This window comes from Equus przewalskii, chromosome 18 (genome assembly GCF_037783145.1).
Source record: "Equus przewalskii isolate Varuska chromosome 18, EquPr2, whole genome shotgun sequence".
Classification (NCBI taxonomy): domain Eukaryota; kingdom Metazoa; phylum Chordata; class Mammalia; order Perissodactyla; family Equidae; genus Equus; species Equus przewalskii.
In genome coordinates this window covers 6841205-6853235 of record NC_091848.1, presented here as the reverse complement: position 1 = coordinate 6853235, position 12031 = coordinate 6841205, and positions in this window count along the sequence as shown.

Here is a 12031-nt window from a genome sequence, read left to right as displayed (position 1 = left end):
TCTTTCAGTAGTATTATAAATACTCTAGGTATTATTCTTTTTATTAATACACATCCTGAAAAGAAGCATAGATTACTCTAAGGTTTACAACTCTTCAAAAATATGTTTTATTGTTAAACATATACCACATGCTGAGCTACAATAAAACCCAGCATTATTCTGTACAATTTAACAACTGGAGGAAAGCCTGCTTGCTAAAACTGGAATGAATTTAGAGAATGTCATAGGAATTAACAAATTGTATTACATTTCAGGTAAAAAAGTGGTTAATCATAGAGAGCAGTATGTTGTACTAATTTAATTATCTACTGAATCTTTATGTTTCATTTTAGAATCTTCTGTACAGTTGGGACAAGAGAGGTAAAAATTGGTACATAAAGTGTTTTGTTTTTTTAAAAAAAGCGTTTAAAATTCTCAAAGAGCAGTTTTTTGTTTTTGTTTTTGTTTTCTGAGGAGGATTTGTCCTGAGCTAACATATGTTGCCAATCTTCCTCTTTTTGTTGAGGAAGATTCATCCTGAGATAACATCTGTGCCAATCTTCCTCTATTTTGTATGTGGGTCGCTGCCACAGCATGGTTGCCAATGAGTGGTGTAGGTGCACGCAGGGAACTGGGCCTGGGAAACCAAAGAGGAGTGCACCAAACTTAACAACTAGACCATGGGGCTGCCCCATCGAAGGACAGTTTTTGTGACTCATCATACAACCTAACAAGGGGAATCATTACATTTTTAAATGACCTAGTTCTCTCCATATGCATATTTTTTCAAAATATATTTGCCAAAAAGATTTACAATGGGAAATCTTCCAAGCTCTATGTCTGTGAAAATTTGGTTATAAAAGATAGCTTCCACAAAGGCAGAAACTTAAAGATAGGCTTGTTTTTTAAGTAAAATGTGATAGGCATTTAAAATTTCTGGCTTTCTGATCCATTGTGATGTTTACCATCTAAAAGATAACCTAAGATTTTATTCCAGTTTCTCAGAAAAACAGCTTACTTATTACATGCTATTGGTTTTAAGTGAAGCTGAGTGAGTCCCAGAGGAAAATCAGCCATCTTCTTTCCCATTAACTTCTCCATGTACTTCCTCTCTTATAGTTGTACAATAAAAAATGACAAGAACAGACAAGGACAACAGTAGAGTTGTTCATAACAAGGCAATATTTATCAGAGATAACAGTTTTCCAATCTTAAAATCAAAATTTCCCTTAAAATGATTAATTTATTCATATGAGACAAAATATTCTCATTTGACTTTATCAATGAAATAACGAGAAAAAATACATAAATCAGAAACTTAGCTATCTCACTTCTAACCAGAGACATCCCTGATAGAAGGACAAGACTGACTATATAATTGGGGTCCCAATGCGAAATCAACGTTGAGCGCCACGTTTTTAGATATTGAGAAATTTAAGTAATTAATAACAGAGCCTTAAACCAAGCCCAGAGCCCTTCTAAGGATGGGGCCTGTAAGACTGCACAAGTACATGCCCGTGAAGCCTCCTGTCCTGGTAGGGATCTGAAGTGGCCTCAGAGGAATGCACTGTTTCTGATTTGAGGATCTTGGGCTGTGATAGTGAAGAGGTCTCAATTGGATCTCTTTAGACTTCCAATTTGTTATCTCAAACTACTGCTAAAATAAACTTCTGATGAGAAAAAACTGAGATTATTCTTACCGTAGCATGGGAGAGTACTAGCTCAAGAGTGTCTTCATAGAATCTTGAAGGAGGAAGAGATTTAAGTTGGAATGTATATGTGTTTTGGAGTCTGGTTTAAGATGCTCTTTCAATCTGGGGTCTTTTGGGATAGGGTAGTGATTATGATGAGGGTTTTGAAGAGTCTGGAGGAATCAACAGTCATTTAATGCTATCAATTAAGAGATGACCATTTTGTTGTTCATTTAAATGAGTTTTTCGGGAAGTTCTAGGAATGAACAATGAAGTTACTGTAACTTTTCTCTTCCTAGACAAGAGTCTCCTTTAACAGTAAAATCATGTGGATGAGGACAGCAATACAGTGGAATAGTAGAGTTATGTTAATGTAGTTAGTAAGCTATATCTATATAGATAGTTTTGCCTTCATGAATATAATCTATTTTACTAAAAAAATTATTACTGAACAGTTGTAAACAATTTCTTTCAATATAGGTAACTAGTATAAGTTCCTTGTCTCAAAATCAACATTGGAGAAAGTATAAAAATGAAAGAAAAATGTGGTTTCCAATAGTTAGCTGAAAGAGAGAGAGAGAGAAAGAGAAAATCCCTTGGGAGTCTGAAAACTATCTTGAACATTTGCCTTTCTCTTGTTTTGCCTGAGAATAATCTTTGTCTGTCACTTCATTGCTGTAAGATAGCAGTAGCCACCCTGACCCCTAGGTCATGTGACAGCAGCATCATAGCTCTGCTTGAGTGAGAGTTTGATTAACATGTATGCAGACTGACAAGCTATATATGAAGTTTTATTCTTCTACCTACTTTCTGTTCAAAATTTTTGGGTTGGTTGATTTTACTCTTTCAAGACTGCCTCTCCCCATTGTTGTTTCATGCTAAGGATTTAAGGGAGAAATTTTGACCAGTGGAGGAGTTTGTGCTATCATGACAGTGAATGAGAGTAATCAACAGTCTTTCTCTGGTTCCTGGGGCTCTTTCTAGAGTGATCAGAATCAACATAGAATTATGTACTGCTTTGGTCTATCTCCATCATAAATTATTACATAGAATAATTGATATCTCCAGAGAAAATGAACTCATAACTGCCTCAATAGAAAGGTACCAAACACTATATGTGTATATATATATATAATACTATCAGTATGATATACACAAACACACACACATCCATAATTAGAGATATATAGAAACATGATAGCAATATGAACCTATGAACCAAAAGCCATTCACATGGAACCAAATAAACACATTACTCTATAAAACCTATAAGAGTTTAAACAAATACCCTAAGATGGGATAAATGACACCAAAGATTTACCTGAATGATGAAAGCATAATGGAAAGATAAAAATTAGACTGTAAAAAAGAAAATCTAACAGATTGGAAGGATAGAAATATAAGAGCCAATATTAGGATAATAAAAATCACATAAGGAGAAAGAAATTGAAGTCAAATTATAAGAAATATTGAAGACATAAGATTCAGAATTAAGAATATGGAGACCTCAGTTTGAAAGGGCCCATCAAATGCCAAACAGGAAATAAAATGAAAAACCTAGACCTGACTATGCTATAGTGAAATCTGAAAACGTCTGCAATAAAGGGAAAATCTCGAAGTCTCCATAAAGAGGGGGCAACAGGTTACACCAGAGGAAAAGAATCAATTCAAACTAGATGCTCCTGAAAAGAAAATATTGTACTCAAGAAGATAATGGCATTAAATTTTAATTAATGGTGGAAAGTTATTTTGAAGCTAGGATTTTATATCCAGACAAATTTTTATCCAAATATGAATAATGGATATATTCTTAGGCGTATAAGTCCAGATTGCTCATAATAAAAATAATATTGTCTAAAGTATTATGGTAATAAGAAAAAGAAATGTATAAAAGATTTGGGAAGTAAAGAAAATACAACTGAATATTCATATTAAAATAAAAGATAGACAAAAGTAAAGGAAAAGAAAAAAATGAGTATGTAGATAAAACTCATAACTAAATTCTAGGCAACATCAAAATAATGGGAAGAGGGAGGTAAATTTAAAAAAAGCACTTGAGTACATGTTTCTTATGAAGGAAGTAAATTGTAATTTAAAAAAAAATTTTAAATCAACATGGGGAAATAAATACAGATATTTATTTATGGGTAGGGGCAACCACCATGAGAACAAAATACGTAGGAATGGAAAAAAGAGAAAATACAGCAAATGGAAAATATAAAATATGGCATAACTAGTAATTATGATTACTAGTATGAAATTATAATAAATGTATAATAAATTTTAATATATGTATGTGGATTAAACCTATCAATTAAAAGACTCACATTGCATTTAAAAACATTACATAGTTTTATTTTGTCTATAGGAGACCTCCTTAACACAAAAAAATATAGAGAGTTTGAAAGTAGATTGATGGCATAAAACACATTGTAGGCAAATATGTGAAACCCGTTCAACACAAGGTTGACATAAGGGAAGCCATATTGCAGAAAAGAGACTATGTTCTAACTTTGAGTGACCTCTGGCTAACTAACCCAGCTGGATTTGCACCCTCCAGAAGATCCACCTGTTCTGTAGATTTTACGACCCCTGCTAGGGCATATACCTCCCAGCTGTGATAAGGTGATAACTTCATTCTTTTGAGTTCCTTAGGAATGTGATGACCCCAAACAGAGAGTCTATGCGGATAGTCATCATCAATGACAACTGAAAGATCTGGTGTGGCGGCTCCCATCTGTCACACCAGAGGCAACATTCCTAACCCCCTCCTCCCCTATAACCCACTGGCCTGTATCACTGCTTCAAAATTGTGTGCCCCACTTAACATGGTTCTTTTGGACATTAGTCGGCCATCTTCCTCCTTGGTGGCAAGCCGTAATAAAATGCCCTTTCTCTGTCACCATCTTGCCTCTTGATGATTGGCTTTTGTCTCCCTGCGAGCAGATTGTGCCCTTTGTGCGGTAACATATGGACCAAAAAAAGTGAAGTATCAATTTTAATCTTCTTTTTAATCTTTATAAAAATAGAATTATAGTTCAAAAAAGAAAAATATACACACATAAAAGATCCATAAAACTAGAAGCTACATTCATCAGTATTAAATATGCTTGTTACAAGACACTTTAAAATATATAAAATGATAAATGACAGAAATGCAGACAGAAATGATAACTTGATAATTTTAATCTATCAACCTCAGAAACTGATTGAGTAGATAAGACACAGATAAAAATCCTAAGAAATACTATTTATTAGAATGATTTATTAGACATATTTAGATTTCAATACTAATAAACTGTGAATACACATTTTTTTCAAATACATATGAAATCATACAAAAACAGATCAAAAATAGACCAAAAATTAAGCCTCAGTGAACTTCAAAAGATTAATGTCATATGTATTAGTGTCTAGGACAATAATGCAATAAAATGAAAATAACATCAAAAGTATACTTACAACACTTAAATGGATATTAAAAAGCAATATATGCACATTAAGAGAAACCATCTTTTAAGTAAAAATAATAAGAAATTTACAGTCTTAAACTTGGACAAAATTCTGGGAAATTATCAGAAAATACAGTGTGACAGTATGATGAGGGTATGGAAACCAATCATAACTACAAATTATTCATATTAGAAGACGTTTATATTTATAATTGAAAACTTGGAAAATACAGATTTAAGTTTTTTCTCTTTTACACATTTCATTTTTTCTTTTCTTGTAGAAAACTGCAGTAAAAATCTGGAGTCAATCTCTTTGTGTATTCTTGGAGGATAAGAAGAGCTTCTAAAAATCAAAAGATTCCTTAGCACGCTATACTTGATCCCTGCATACTTCCTCAAGCTAGTCCCAGAATAGAATGCTTCTGGTTGTCCCACTGTGCTGACAATAACGAATTCAGAAAATCAGAGGTTGAGCCAGGAAGAAGTGTTCTAAGTGTAAATAGCTTAAGCTGAAACATATGCCACAGCACAGAGAGCAAAGTGCGAGAGTTGTCAGTATGATATGATTTTTGTAGTTATCAGTTGCAGGTAAGGCATGGATAGAAGCATTAGAGAACCCCTGCAGGAAAAATTGAACAGCCAGGCATGCAGGAGTCTGAATCACAAGATGTCGGGTGGGGAGAGGGGTAGATGCAGGAATTCACAGGGGATAAAATCCACCCTCATTCTAATTGGTAGCTAGACTGCTTTTCTCTGTTCCTTCCCATGCTGTCAATATTTCATTTATTGTTGTTGTAGTGTTTCAAATTGTATTTTCTCTACTGTTACTGCTGATTTGATTGAAAATGTCTCTCTTCTTTCCTTAATTGAGTTCTTTTCTTGTTGAGCTTAATTGAGCTCTTTTCTTGTTGAACTTCTGTTTACTTAAACAGAAGGAATTTTGAAATGTGAAATGAAATGCCAAAGCTCTTTGCTGCTTTGCTATTTGCACCTGAAGTCCCATGGCTTTCTCCAAGGAATTCTTTTCTAAAGAGATTTTGTTTGTTTTTTTCATTCTTCAGTCTTACTGAGGATGCTGGAACCTCTACAGGTGTGGAGTACAGTTTTAACAGTTCAAAAAATAGCCATCTAGGAGCCAAACCTAAGTTTTGTATATCTTCCAATGTAACAGAAAGGAAAATGAAGGAAAGGGACTATACCAATCTAGATGTAAAATAAACAGTGGATCTCACTTTGCCGGTGTGAAAATTGATAGAAAATTTGCTGTAGCATACATAAAACTTTGTTTTAACAAATGTAGTAGCATATTCCAGAATTAATATGATGTCATGGCAGAATATAGAATATTATACTTTTGGAGTCATACCTGTGGTGCAGAATATCTTTACTCAAAGAGATGATGTATGAATGACCAGAAATCCAGAGGACAGAGAAACAGCTACAAATTGTAGCAGAAATATGGTCTCTATTGTTGGCAACAAAGACGTCCAGCTGAGGTCTGGATTAATTTATTTATTGGTTAAATGCTTTACACTATATTAAGTGATTGGCAATTTGAGAAGTTATTTCTCTGACAGACCCAACTGGCACACAAGAGATGATTGCAGGAGGTGATTCAGAACTATCACAAAGCACTAACTTGCACAGAAATTAGATGGCTTTTCTAGTTGTACGAAGTAGACTCAACATTTTTTTTACATAAAGAATTTTATAGAGTAATGATGCATTCAAATATTAACAACACTGATTCCACAGTGACTTTAAATATATGAATATAAGTCAATGGGATAGACACATTTATAATTTATGAACATGAAATGACATGTGACTAAGAACACAGGACTGATTTTTATCGAACATACCAAAGCTCATAGATCCAAAAGGACATTTTTGTCCCTTGCCTGCAAACATTCACTCTAGGGGAATTATAAACAATTAATTTACATTCTTTTTATAAGCCAAAAAAAGTGGGAGAAGGTTCATATATACATAGGAATGTTTCTCTGAGCTTCATTTCATAAGCTGTTATTGGTCAAGTGGATGCTAAAGGAAGTTTTCTACATAATGCACTGTTTTGGACACTAAACAGCAGTGAGATCGACCCCTCACTCAAAATTTGGTTCAGAAGCAATGCTGAGGATTCACACAGGCACTGAGAAAGTATGAGGAGTTCTCCTATATACGTAATGAGGCTTTCTGTGGAGAGTTGGGCAGTTCTCAAGCTGATCCAAAAACGGTTCAAGAGAACAGGGAAAGGAGACTAGTTTGGGGTTTTATGGTAGTTTTGGGGTGGAGCCAGAGTGAGGATTTCTGTGCAGGAAAGCCAGGACTTTCATAATTTGAACTTCTTACCAGCACCAAAGGAGAAAACATCCAGGCATTCCCAGATGTGAAGGAGAAGAGAAAGGGAATTGAGAGAGAATTGAATGGGGGAATTGAAGAGAATGCGGGGCTTGAGATCTGTCAGCCATCAAACATCAAATATGGAGTCAAACTCTTTATTACATGCTCTCTGTTTAATTATAAAAATTCTGACAAAAACAATGTCAGTTTGGTTTTTTGAACCTGTTATATGCAATATCATTTTAAATGCCTATAATAGGAGATATATGCAGCTTTCCCCAAATACATACAGCCAAGTGTATTCTTCACATATTTAAGGTTCTAATCCAGTGTAGATGCAAAGAGATTAAGTGCAATTTTCTTCTGATGTAGTAGAACATAAAACCCATTGAGAATAGGGTGATAAATGATGTGTTAGTTTTGAGAATAGTGCTAATTCGTAGAGCTCTGTGATTTTCGATACACCTTGTAACGCAAGCCTCAGTTTGCTATCTCTAATACTGAAATCATCTCTTGCCAGCACTTATTTCATTATATTATTATGAGCTTCAAATATACATGTGAAGCTATTTTTAAAACATAGTGTGTGGTATAAGTAAAAATGTTGTTACCTTTGTATGATTTTAACATATCAGCAAATATGTTAAGTATACACAAATTAATTTTGTCTTCAAAATATTTGGTAGAACTAAGAACAAAGAGACAAAGAATTTGTTCATTTCTGAGTTACTCTACCTTTATTTTGTTTACCTTAAATATAGCCAGCAGAGAACACATCTAAAAATATAATAATCAGAAGCATATACCTAGACGTTCAGTCTCCTGGAACAAGAAGTATGATTGAAGCCTACAGGCATAGGCAAGCTCTCTCTAGGTGTTCAGTTCTAACGTTCCAAGAAAACAAGCAGGTTTCAAAAATTAAGATAATCTTTATTCATGAATCAACACTTAAAACTACCAATAATCATGTGGCATCATGGGCTATTGTTGATTAGTTATTCTAACACTCAAAAAGAGAGAGTTTTATAACTTGAAAGAATAGGAAAATTATGTTTACTAACCCTCAGTTGAGAAATTATAACTTTTATATGCCTTAAAATATGTAGCTGAATATTGTGCAAAGGGGAGACATGCTCTCTGGGAAGACCCCATCCAAAATGATCAACTTATTATCCAGATGTTGCTGTTGTATGAGTTAAGTAACACACTAGGAAAAGTAACCTTTCATAAAACTGCAACATTTGTCTTCTCATAAACCTATTTTCGTTTGTCCAATTTTGTCCATATTCTTAAGTAAAAACATGTATTTTTCTGAATTAGTGTTATATCTGTGAAACTATAAAATATAAACTACAATAACTGCCAACAGGTGTTAAAATAATACATTGTTTTACTGCTAAAAGAACAAAGTGCTCACTTGCAAGTGTTGTCCTTAAAAAGAATGATTTTAGGTCTTTTGAAGATTGTGTACCTTGAGGAGGATCTATTATAACACACCATCTCGGGAAATCATTCATTTTTCATAACGCATTTGTACTTAAATAAAACATTTGTATAATTATTCAAAAAGCTTACAAGGTTATTATTATATAAATTTGAGTTGCAATACATGGTTCTAGTACACAATGAATGTTATTGCAAATGTGCTAGGCACTTAAACATTCAGGGAAAATATCTACTTCACTTTTAAATTACAAGTATAAATGGTATTGAAGTATCTATATATTTATACACTATATATCAGTACGTATGCTTAAAGTGACTGAATTGCTATTGCTAAGCATTTCTCCCTATGTTTGAAATTGATTTTCTTTGCAAAGGAGAAATGTGAAGCTCACTTGGAGAAAATCTATGCCTCGGGGGCATTTTATAATGAATGACTTGGCTTTTTTTGTGAAAGTGCTTGTACTATTTTGAGAAATGGATATACAGTAGGATGGTTACCAGCAGTTTGCTTTGTTGTAATTTCTGAAAAGTAGCTTCTTGTATTTCAGAGAATAATTGACTTTTTAAAATAGTACTCCCTTAGCTATAGGACTTATTCTATATCATTTGTCTTATTGCTTTCTTAAAACAGACGTTTAATCACCTATTGCATCAGTATGCAAAATTAAATTAAACAGTTGTATTTTTTCATTTTAGTGTGATATTTTTAAAAAATTAAGAGAAAATAAAATATTAATGATGAATATCTTTACTATAGATTAAGAAAGTGTCAAACTTGGTATTTTTTATTTTCTTTGTGAGGAAGGTTTGCCTCAAGCTAATGTCCTTTGCCAATCATCCTCTTTTTTATTTTTTTCTTGCTTGAGGAAGATTAGCCCTGAGTTAACATCTATATTAGTCTTCCTCTACTTTGTATTTGGGTCACTGCCACAGCATGGCTGATGAGTAGTGTAGGTCCATATCCAGGATCCAAACCTATGAACCCTGGGCCACCACAGGGGAGTATGCAAAACTTTAACCACTTGGCCACGGGGCTGGCTCCCTCAAGTCAGGTATTCTTAACTACAATGCTCTATAAAAAACGTAAATGAGCATACATGAAGCTGTGTTATAATTACATGATAAGTTTTGCATTATCAAAATTTGAGAGGATTTGGAATTTAGTAAATTTAAAATACTAAAGACTATTGTGATAATGGACTGTGGAGAAATTTTAAAGAAGGGCTAAAGGAATAATTTAATTAAAATCAATTGATCTGAAAGTTCAGATTTCTTTTTGCATTGTGTTTAATATTACTTAAAAGTGACTTATGTAGAGATAATAAAATCTTTTCTGGCATCTCCAAGAGAGAAATGATGTCTTCTATGTGTATACATTATTTATTATTAAAAATACAGAAAGTTACAGAAAATTAAGGGGAAAGTCGGGATGGAAATCAAGATGGAACTTGTGTTAAAAATATTGCTCGGATCTTTAGGGCACTCAGCTTACGGTCTAGAGGGCTATAGATATTATTCTGCTGCTCCTTAGTCATTATCATTCTGGAAGTCTTTATGAATATTTCCCATAATACCTACATCAGTTATTGCAAGAGAAACATTTGATTAGTGATTCTTCTTGCCATTACTGCCTCATTTTTTCCTCTTACCTTTCCTGCTTTGTTTTCTTGCCCTTTCCCACTTATTTTTCATTCTTTCATTTATTTGTTCAACAAGTAAATCTTCATTTGTGTTGTGTTTTCAGAGCAGAAATACGGGGATTAAATCTAAGAACTATTTACAAGAGAAACAGTGGTTTAATTAGTAACCTCCATGTCCATAAAAATCACCAACTTATAAAATTATGGCAGCTCCCTCAGTGTCATCTCTCTTGTCCTGAGGACCCTTATCTCCTAATAATAATCCCATTTAACTAACTTTCTATGCTAAATTTTATCTATAACAGAGCCCTAGAAGAAATTCATGTTAATTGTTTCTCCTTTATAGATACCTTTCCCCTATTTCATATTCTATAAGATTACAGAAGTTGCTATTTTTGGTCACCTTATTATACCTTGAATTAAAAATTTCTCATTTATAACATTCTCCATAATTTATAATTGATAAAAGTACTAAACTTTTTGGTAACATCTCCATTAACCATTGCATTACTTCAGTGTCCATTCCAGAATTAGCCCTAACTTAATGGCGTATAATTATGTATTAGGTAGTTTTGAAAACAACTGACAGAAAGAAAAGCACTTTAAAAATTTATGACTTCGTAATATTGCAATTCTCAACTTTATTTATATTTATAGTCCTCAAAATATATTGTGATTTCTAATATACATTAAATAGGTGTTTTAGCTCCTTGCCACATTCAACTTTTATGTATAGTCAACTATGTCATCTATTTAACATCGTTTATTCAATACAAGTCATTATATAGTTAATTCTCAAATTATATTACAAAGATCAAAGGGTTTCACTCCATTAGCTAATATCCATAAGATTTTAGAATTTTTATAGACAGAGGTCATTGCAGTCCAAATAAGACTTTGTCTAGATAAGGAGAATGAAGGGGAAGACAGGTTCAATGATTTACCCATGATGTTTTAAAATCTACATTAACTTCTAACTTCATGGATAATTTTAAGAAAACAAATGACTAGGTATACATTTAATTTAGCTTCACAAATACTTAAAAAAAACCAAGCAATTAATTAGGATACATTGTCTTCAAAATTAGATCTTTGACAGACATTTAAATAAAGAATTATTAATATCCTACAAAATATACAATTCTAAAACATCTTTCCAATTTCCTAAAAAGTGGCAAGTTTTTTTTAATTCTTTATCTTCTTGTATACACAATCTTTGCTGGTTTAAAAAAAAGATAAATAGAACATATTTTAAATTTCTCTAGGGATTTATACTTTTTAAAGCATTTTAATTATATAGTATTATTTAATGATAAATTATTTATTCTCACTCTTCAGATAAAGAATATATCTGCAAAATATTTTTAAAACATATCTCAAAAAACAGGGAATAATAGTTGGTGTCTGTCTTATAATCTCACTTACTCTCCACAATGCATTGTGCATATAAGTAATTCAGAAAATATGCTATTCTATTTGT